The sequence below is a fragment of the Myotis myotis genome, unplaced genomic scaffold, assembly GCF_014108235.1.
Source record: "Myotis myotis isolate mMyoMyo1 unplaced genomic scaffold, mMyoMyo1.p scaffold_m19_p_1, whole genome shotgun sequence".
NCBI classification, from domain to species: domain Eukaryota; kingdom Metazoa; phylum Chordata; class Mammalia; order Chiroptera; family Vespertilionidae; genus Myotis; species Myotis myotis.
In genome coordinates this window covers 4,819,936-4,829,079 of record NW_023416313.1, presented here as the reverse complement: position 1 = coordinate 4,829,079, position 9,144 = coordinate 4,819,936, and the positions used below count along the sequence as shown (strand labels likewise).

General features: G+C 51.8%; 1 protein-coding gene across 3 annotated transcripts in view; it reads left to right on the top strand.

The window, feature by feature from the left end:
• Nucleotides 1-393: 393 nt before the first annotated feature.
• HS3ST1 (heparan sulfate-glucosamine 3-sulfotransferase 1) overlaps nucleotides 394-9,144 on the top strand; it is a 29,405-nt gene continuing 20,654 nt past the window's right edge. The window contains exon 1 of one of the 3 annotated variants that reach the window (XM_036328971.1): nucleotides 394-832. The gene's annotated coding sequence lies outside the window, so the exon portion shown is untranslated. Of the gene's footprint in view, nucleotides 833-889; nucleotides 908-2,032; nucleotides 2,251-9,144 lie in introns of those variants that run through there. The other 2 variants (XM_036328979.1, XM_036328978.1) reach the window with 2 other exon arrangements.

The following is a 9,144-nucleotide window of genomic DNA, read 5'->3' as shown; positions in this document are numbered from 1 at the left end:
TCAGGCAGCCTTGCGGTGGGCGTCCCAGCCAGGCCCCGCGGTGAGCGGGAGAGGATGTCTCCCTCTGCTTCCCAGGAGGTGCTGGGAGAATCGGAGCCTAAGGTGGGTCACCGACCAGGCCGGGAAAACGCGGTGCAGACCCATTAGGAAGGGGCGCGGGTCCCGGGGACCCAGCGGGACTGGAGAGCGGGGAAGAGGTGGCCTCGGGGGTCGGACCTGCCCTTTCCCGGCAGGGTGAGGGAGTGAACCCGACGCGCCAGTTTAGCAGCGAAGGCACAGTCACGCCACCCTCCCCCGGCCCCACCCTCCCGGCCGTGCTGGTTCCCTCCCCTGGGACTGCAACTCCGTAAGCCCTCGCTCCATGGGGCGGGGCCAATGCCTCCTACACCTGCCGATCGACGCCGAGCGCAGGGGCTGGTCCCGAGGCCCCGAGCGCTGAGCGGACAGCCCAGCACCCAGCGGGCCGGACTCGGGCAGCACCAGAGCGCGCCTGGCAGCAGTGGGCGCTCGCGATCTTCCTCTGCCCAACGCACGCTCCCCCAGGGCCCGGCCTCCCGCGTCCCCTCCTCCTGCTCCTGCTCCTCCTCCTGCTCCTCCCCTCGGAGGGACTCAGCTCCGAGCCTCCTGCCTGCAAAGTCGCCGGCGCGCGGGCTACAGCGAGAGGACGCCACAGCCAGCCGTGTCTCTGGGTGCCCGCGCCCCTTCTCTCTTGCCTATCCCGGGGTGTCCTGAACCTCGCTCCGCCGGCCACCGCTGCTCGACGGCACTGCCCATGGCCCAGCCCGAGAGCCGACTTCGGGGGCCGGACCTGCTGGACCGCAGCGCAGCTCAGGTGAGTGGCAAGACACCGGGCGCGCCAGGTGCTCGGACCTGGAGTCCGGGACTTAGTGCCAGCTCAGGGCTCACGGTGAGTCGCAGCTGGAGCAAGTGTAGTGACTGTAGGGGGACAAGGAAGGAGAGATGGGATTTTCCCATCCTCCTCGCCTCCTGCCCTACCCCCCGAGGCCCCCACCCCCAGCTCTGCAAGTCCGGAGGGACAGTTCATTCTTTGCTGGCAGGTCTCCGGGTTTCTGACTATTCGTGCATTGGATGGTGTTTGCCTTCGCAGAGCGCAGGGCGGGAGGTTCCATCCTGGCAGCCGATGCTCCCTAGGACCATCAGGGAAAGCCGCCAGAGGACAGCGCAGCGGACCGGTACCCCTCGAGCTGGGAACTGGGGCGCGGATACAGTCAGCAAAAAGTCCTTAGGTCGAGGGAGCACCTGGGGTGGGGAAACCTTGTCCGGTTGGAGTGGAAACGAGAAGGGGCATCTCCGAGGGGCGGGGATGCTTGAGAGCTGGGAGACTGAGGCTGCAGGCCTGAGAGTAAGTAGCCTCTTTCTCCGAATGGCCATTATACACTATCTTGATTTTTCCTGTTACTTTTAACGTCGCCCTCTTTTTTTTCTTTCTTTCTGCCTCTGTTTCTATTTCAAGCAACTTGGGTGGCGGCAGCGGATGAGGGTGAGGGGTGGCGGGGCGCCGGGGCGCCGACCCGCGGTGGGAGCCGGAGCCCCAGCTCCAAGGGATGGGCGCCCTCGAGGAGGCTGACTTCTCCAGGTGCGCTCCGGAGCCTGGCGACCCACCGCGCGCTGCTCCCCTGCTGGCCCCACCTGCCCGGGAACAGAAGGGAGAGCCCATCGGGGAAGCGGCGGGATCAGCAGCCGGGCACAGGGTGTGCTAGGCGCTGTGGTTTGGGTTGGCGCTGTATGTCTTACCCCTTATGGACTTCCCAGGCACCTTCTTGAACCCGGGAGCCCCTCTATCCGGAGAGGAGGGCGCAACCCTCCTCCTCGGGCCCCCTACTTTGCACGACCACTCGCATCCTTGCCTCGCCTGGCGCGAGTCTTGCTCCTCCCCCATCTTTATCCGCATGCTATTTTTATCCAGTACTTGCACGAAGATGCTTAGGGGGAGGGGGGGGGGCGATTGGGGAGGTGAGTCCAAATCCACTGACTTTGAATTGCGCTCCCAGAAGCGGTCCACTGGCTTGCAGGGAGCAGCCGCCAGGAGCGGCCAAGGGATCACGGAGGAGCACAGAGCACCCGCTCCTCCTCCAGCCGCCGGAGCGCTGGGAAGCCGGTACCGCTGGCTCCGCTGCGCCGCCCGCTGCTCGCCCGCCGGGGGAGCCCGTCCCCTGCGCCCAGGCGCGGTGCCTCCGGGGCTTCTGTGGCAGCAGCCAGAGCGCACGCAGGCTCCTCTGGATCTGACTCGTGAGTTCTTGCTTTGCAGCCAAATCTCACCTTAATTTGCTGAAACCCAATGACCAACTTCCACTCAAAGGTTAATTTCAGGAATCCCATTTTTTTTCAAAAAAGGAGGGGAGACACCCCAACTCCTGCCTCCCTGCGTTTGTAAAGCCCATCTTTCTGCGTCGGGAATGCTGATTCTGCTTTCTGCTTTCTCAGTAACAGTTGGGAACAATCACCATCCGCCTGACCTAGTGAAATTCCAGGAGAGGGACGCTTCTGCGTTATGCTTTGTATTTCCAGAGCTTGGATGCGCTCCTCCCCTAGGACGGCAGAAATAGCACTTTGAAATGGACCACGCTGTTACGTAAGGTTTCCCCCAGCGCCAGGCAGAGCGAGAGCAACTTTGAAAGGAGCCTCCTCTCTTGGAGTCAGGAGGGCTCTCTAACTCTGCCAGCCGAGTCTGACAAGGGTGCGGACTTTGTGACTAAGCACCCCTGAGCGCAGTGAATTACAACAGTAGCTTGACTGAGGGTCCCTTCCTGAGGATTCTGGAGCATTTATTCTGGGCTGCCTGGTGAGCAAGACACTGTAACTTTAAGATGGGAGATTTTCTTTCTGTCTTGGAAAACTGGTGAGAAAGTGGTACCTTGAGCTTGCGGATGGGAGCAGGAAACCCCCAGGCTCTAGGCTCGGTGGGCATGCCTGGTACGAAGCCTCCAGCCCTGTGCATAAAGCAGTGCTTTGCACAGTGTAGGTGTCTGGGAACCCTGTGCTTGGGCTCCACAGTCTAGCTGGGGCTTGTGCTTTTGTTGCCAAAAGAAGAAACTCTTTCGCTGGAAAAGCCCCCCAAGCTCTTGAAAGAAAAGGTAACGCGGATGTTTGTCTTGAATGAAAATGTTCTGGTGATTAGAAAGGGGCCAGGAAGATGGACTGGCTGGTGGGAAATGGCCCGATCAGTGCCCCTGCTTTTCCCAGACCACGGCATTCACCCAGACTGGCACATGCCAGTCTGGAGTACTGAGTCATGTTCTCTCTGTTGAGGCTAGAGTTTGGAGGGGGGATGGAGGGAAGACAGTAACATGTGTTGATGTCCCGATGGAACTGAGCCTGGATCCAGGGTCATGGCCTAGGCACCAGGTTCCAGGCTGTGCCTCTCCACCAGGGAACCTCCCTGAGAGACACTCCTGGAGGAGTGAGGAGTTACAGCTTTCTAGCTGCTGGTGGGAGGGGCAGGAGCTTTCCAGCTCTTGTAGAAGCCATAAGTTTCTGGCTGGTATTGGGGAAGACCTGGGTTGCTCCCCATCACTTTGGGGTAAGTCTATCTTCTTTCAACTAGCAATAATGGCCCAGTGCTGTCTAGTATGGCTGCCTTTTCCCAGTGGGGGGACGCCAGGGTGCTAGCTGAATTTGGAGGCCACTTGTTTCCCCCACACCCTTGGCAAATGGCTTTTCCTCCTTCAGAACTTTGGATTCTTCCTCTGCAACTCAGATTATTATGAGAAAGTGAGATCATGCATGTGAAGAGCATTTTGCTGATTCTAAATGTGCAGGGCTATTTGCCTTTACTACAAACTTGATTCAGTTTGTTGCTGTGCTCACTGTAGTCTGCGTGTGTCTGTGTGGATTACGTAGTCTAGATGGAGAGGATTTCACACAAGGTGCCAGGATCTCCTTGTGAGCGTTCTACCTGAAACCCACCAGCACCAGGCTTCTCAGGCCATTACTTTCTTGGTTTTAGGATCAGAGTGAAATGTTTTAGAGGTTTGTTTTTTCTTTTTCTTTTTAGCTTAATGCACTTCGAATGTCTTAAGATAACATAATTTTGGAGGAAGGGACCTGCTACTGATTCATCAGAAAAGAAGGAAAGTTGCAGATGAGTGTATCCATTGGAGGAAAGTGACACATGCCCCGCTTGGGGAGATGACCTGGGCCTCCCTTATCTAAATCTGTCATCGGCATAAAGTACTGGCTCTCGATGGCCTTTTCAGCGTTGTTCAGGGTTTGTCCCCAGCACATAGCTAAGTGCCGGGCATCTAATCGATGTCTGATAAGTATTTCTGAAATCACGAACGGATGCTTGAACTGCATCTTCACGGCATCCCCGGGCTGTGCGCAGGCAGATGGCATCCTTTCTATTTTTAAAGATTTGGAATCTGCAGATCAGAAACGTTAATGAACGTTCTGAAGGTACAAAGGGTTCCAGACTGCAGTTCAGGTCTGCCTGTTCTCATTCCGCACCTGTGCTGGCTCGCCATCTCCCTCCCCCGCCACCGAGAGTCCTCCGAGCCCAGGGGGACTTTTGCGCCCTGGAAGGTGCCCAGCAACCAAGGAGAGCTCTTATTCAGGGGGCACAGCCTTCCTCTCCGGGAGAGGCTTTCCAGTGGCTGTGGACTCCTTCTCCTTGTCCATATCTCCACGCCCCGAGCCAGGGCGCCGTGGGTGATCCCACCTGGGACCTGGAGCCTTGAGGGATGAGCTAAAGGACACAGGGCAGTGGGGTGCTTACTGACCACCGTGGGTCATGAATCAAGTGGCATGTGCAGCCGCACAGGTGTCCTGGGGTGTCCGGGGTGTCCCAGGGGTGCAGGTCTGTGACGTGATCCTGGCATGCTCCTTTGTGCCTAGGTTCCCTCATCATTCTCATTTTCCAAGCCTGGCCCTGCAGCCTCTCATCAATCCCTGGAGGTAATTGGTCTCCAAGTAAACTTGCTTTCTCTCTGCATAGCCTGAGCTGTCACGAGCGGACGCCCAGCCTCTCACGATTCATCTCCAGGCCTGCCTCTGGCGTGAGGCATTCTTGGCTTCCTCTACCCACAGGGAATAAGCGCCTAGCTTTTTCGGGCCATTAGAATAATACTTAGGGGCCATAATTTGTCAATAGTTATGTGGAACCATGAGAGTTCTAGAGAAAGGGATACATTATTCTTCCAAGGAATAGCCTGAATGTAAAGGAAATAGATCCCAGTGGGCATTTTTTCTTTAGTTTTTTTCCTCTGTGCTGCATGTTTTCTGGTTGCTTTCCAGCAGGGGTCGCAAACTCAAATGCATTTCAGTGGCCCAGCAAGTAATAACCTTGGAAACAGGCCTGGGCTTGAGCCTGGGCCTGTGCCTGGGGACAGGGGGTGCTATGGCTCCGAGCCATCACAGGGGTTCCCAGTGGGGCCTCAGACCCCATTTTGCCAAATCTGGTGTGTGTGTGTGTGTGTGTGTGTGTGTGTGTGTGTGTTTTCAGGATAGTCTGTAAGTTCACAATTTTACATAGAACCTACTGACTTTCAAGTACCCGCAGCTAATTCAATATTTTAAAATAATACCAAATGGGCCAACAAAACACCTATGTAGGTAGGCCTCCTATTTGTCCCAAGGACCCCCAATATGCAGCCTCTGGTTTTGGGGGCTAGAGAAGAAATTGGTTGCAATGTGAGACTTAGCGAAATCAGTTACCCAGAATATCAAGGCAACATTGTGCTGGGCATGCAGTGTAGACTATGTTCCAGTGAGCAACCTTCCCATTTACAGATGTGTGCAGTGTTCCTTTCCCTGCCCTAATGAGTAGTTACAAGGATCAAATGTATTCTATTAACATGTGTTTATTGAGTTGCAACCATGTACCAGTGATGTTCTGCTCACTGGGGGCACCCTAAGGAGTAAAACAGGGGGTGCCCTTGTTCATATCTTCTCATGGAAGAGACAGATACGAGCGAGATGGATAAGTAACATCTATCCCATGTTAAATAGTGATGTGCCATGGATAACAGTAAGTCGCTGGGGGGTCATAGGAAGGGTCAGGGGGTTGGGATAAAACTAGGGATCGCAAAGTTCAGTCTCTGAGTTGATATAACCAAAGTCAAGTTTCATGGTCCCACGGGAAAGGTTTTCAGGTGTGGGAGTTTGGACCTTTGATTATATTCTGGGAGTCGCTATTGTGGGTAAACTGGTGATAACTGACTATACTCTTAATTTCAATGAGATTGATTATTGAGCACGTGTGCCAGTCACTGGATTAAGTGCTGGAATACATTAATGAACAAAACCAACAGGGCAAGCTCTCTAGGAAATGATAGACCAGCATGGAAAACATTAATACATGATCCCAAACAAGTAGATTACTAAGGTGACTGAGGAGTTTGGGAAGGAGGTCTTTACTATTGAATTTTGACTTTCAGAACTCTGACATTCAGCATCTTTTATAACTTAAAAAAAATATATTTTAGAGAGAGGAAGTTTGGGAAGAGAGAGGGAGAGACATTGATGTGAGAGAGAAACATCTATTGGTTGCCTCCCCTACCTGCCCTGACCGGAGATTGAACCTGCAACTTGAGTATATGCTCTGACTGGGAATTCAGCCCACTAACTTTTGGTGTTTGGGCGGATGCTCCAACCAACTGAGTCACAGTGGCCAGAGCTTCATCATGTTCTTAACTAAGCACCCGATTAGTACCAGGAACTGTGAAGGTATGTGCTCTTCAACTTGAAGTCGGCGCCCTATCATTAGTAAAGATATATTTTTTAAGCTTTAATCTCTTTACTGGCAGACTTTTTTTATTAAGAAATTTCATTTTTGCATCACGAAAATGAAGTATTTAAAAAATGTGTTGTCTGTGTGGAAGGTACTTACGCCCTTGAAACTCTGATACACCCTGTCTCAGCTCTTCCCCGGGCGTTGCTGTTGAGTGTTGTTGCCAGGGAGGTTGTGCACGAGGTAAAACATAGCTCTTGTTCTTGAGGGACCTGCAGCCTAGCGTGGCAGTCAGATGAGCTTCGAGTTTTACCTATGAGGGGTCAGTGCATAATGGTTGGGCCTCTGCCTGTGTCATTGGGCAGACCTTTCCCGAGACCCCATCCCTTCCAGTCACCACTGCTTTCTTTCATTGCAACACATTCTTCGTCAGCATGCCTTTGTACAATAGTATTTACCTTGTTACTTCATGGGGTCCCCTGGCTACTACCCCTCACTCCCCCTTCAGAGTAGGCGCCCTCTGAGAGCAGGATGTGGACGGGGTGTTGTTTCTGACACCAGCTTCTGGAACACTGTGTCTGTGCTCCTAGTAGTTAGTTGCTCAGAAAATAAACAAGAGGATGCATTTCTGCCTGGGAAAATTTGGGAAGGCTTCAAGAGGGAAGAAATAGCCCTAGCCGGTTTGGTTCAGTGGATAGAGTGTCAGCCTGCGAGATCCCGGGTTCAATTCCAATCAATGGTACATGCCTGGGTTGCAGGCTTGATCCCCAGTAGGGGGCGTGCAGGAGACAGCCAAGCAATGATTCTCTCACATCACTGATGTTTCTATCTCTCTCTCCCTTCCTCCCTGAAATAATAAAAATAATCTTTTTTAAAAGAGGGAAGAAATATTTAAGGAAAGAGAGGGGCATGGAAAGACAAGCTGAAGAAGGATGATGAAACAGTCAAAATTGGGGGTGTCCCCAAGTCCTTCCTGAGAACTCATTTGTCTGTTTCAGGGATTCTCAATGCGGTCAGCCCATTCACACAAGCCTGCACTGAGTAGTTTCTGGCCATGCAAAAGCACTTTGCTTATGAAAAGAATGAAACCAATGAAAGAAGAGTGAAAAAAAGAATAAAAAGGATGAAAATGGCAATTCCTTACTTTTATATAGTGTGATAATACTCACCATCCATCTCCTTTTCCTCCTCAACTTAGTCCTTCAAAGGAAATGGAAGCTTGGGGCCTCTCCATGTTCTTCTGCTTAAGGAAACTGAGGTCTGGAAGTGAAGGCCTTTTCTCAGACCTTCAGAACGAAGGCTGCAGACCCCGGACCCAGGGCCGAGACTCTCCACCTGCCTCGAGAGGTCAGCTCAAGGTGGAGGCTCCTGAGATCCCGGGAGGACCGAGTGGCCCACATTTTCTATAAGCGGAGAGACATATTTAGATTTAAAACACTTCCCTTTGTCCTTTTATTCATCAGGAACTTCCATTTCAGCACTTTCCGGGCTGCATTTTGTGTCTTGTTGAATTTCCCCTAGAATTCCTGCAGATTAGGTACACCGCGCAGTAGATGGTTTTATGTAAATGTCCTCACTCTTCCCTTTAGGAGAGTAAATCAGAGTCCTGTATCAGCAGTTAAAATACAGGGGAGGAAGGTGGATTGCAGATGCAGCTGAAATGAAAAGCAAGCTTGCCTAGCTGTGCTCAGAGAAAGAAACCCTTCAGTGGCTCGGAGAGAAAGCACTGAGCGCCTCCTCCGGAAAACTTGCTTGCACTTTCCTTAAATGATGCCTTAAACCAGATTTTTCTCTGCATCCTGAGTGGGAAGGAGGGAGAAGGTATCAATGACAGGTTTCCGATTAGGTTTTGGAGTTATTCATGTGGGGAAAGACATGGCTTTCAAAGTCACATCTGTTAGAATTTTTCATCTCCTGCTTACTGACTGTATCTTCCTGAGAAATAGACAGTCTTTCTAGGGCCTCACTTTTTTTCTACGTTCTAATGAGGATTAAAGGGGGCTGCCAATATGAAGTGGGTAGCATAATGCTCAAGAAAACTTAGGAGTTGCTAGATTTACCAAATAAATATAGGGGACACCCAGTTCAATCTCAATTTCAGATCAACAACATAGAATGTTTTAGTACAGGTCTATCCAAGACACTAAATATTAAGAAATTACTTATTGTTTTCTAAAATTTAAATTTAATGGAAAGTCCTGTAGTTTCTTAAACATCACTATTCTTTTTAAAAAATAGTTTTTAAAATATGTTTTTACTGATTTTTTTGAGAGAGAGAGAGAGAGAAAGAGAGAGAGCGAGAGAGAGAGAGAGAGAGAGAGAGAGAGAGAGAGGAGAGAGAGATGTGAGAGAGAAACATTAATTGTTTTGGGAATGCACCTGACCTGGGATTGAGCCCTGACCTTGGATCAAACTGGTGACCTTTCAGTGCACAGGATGATGCTCCACCAACTGAG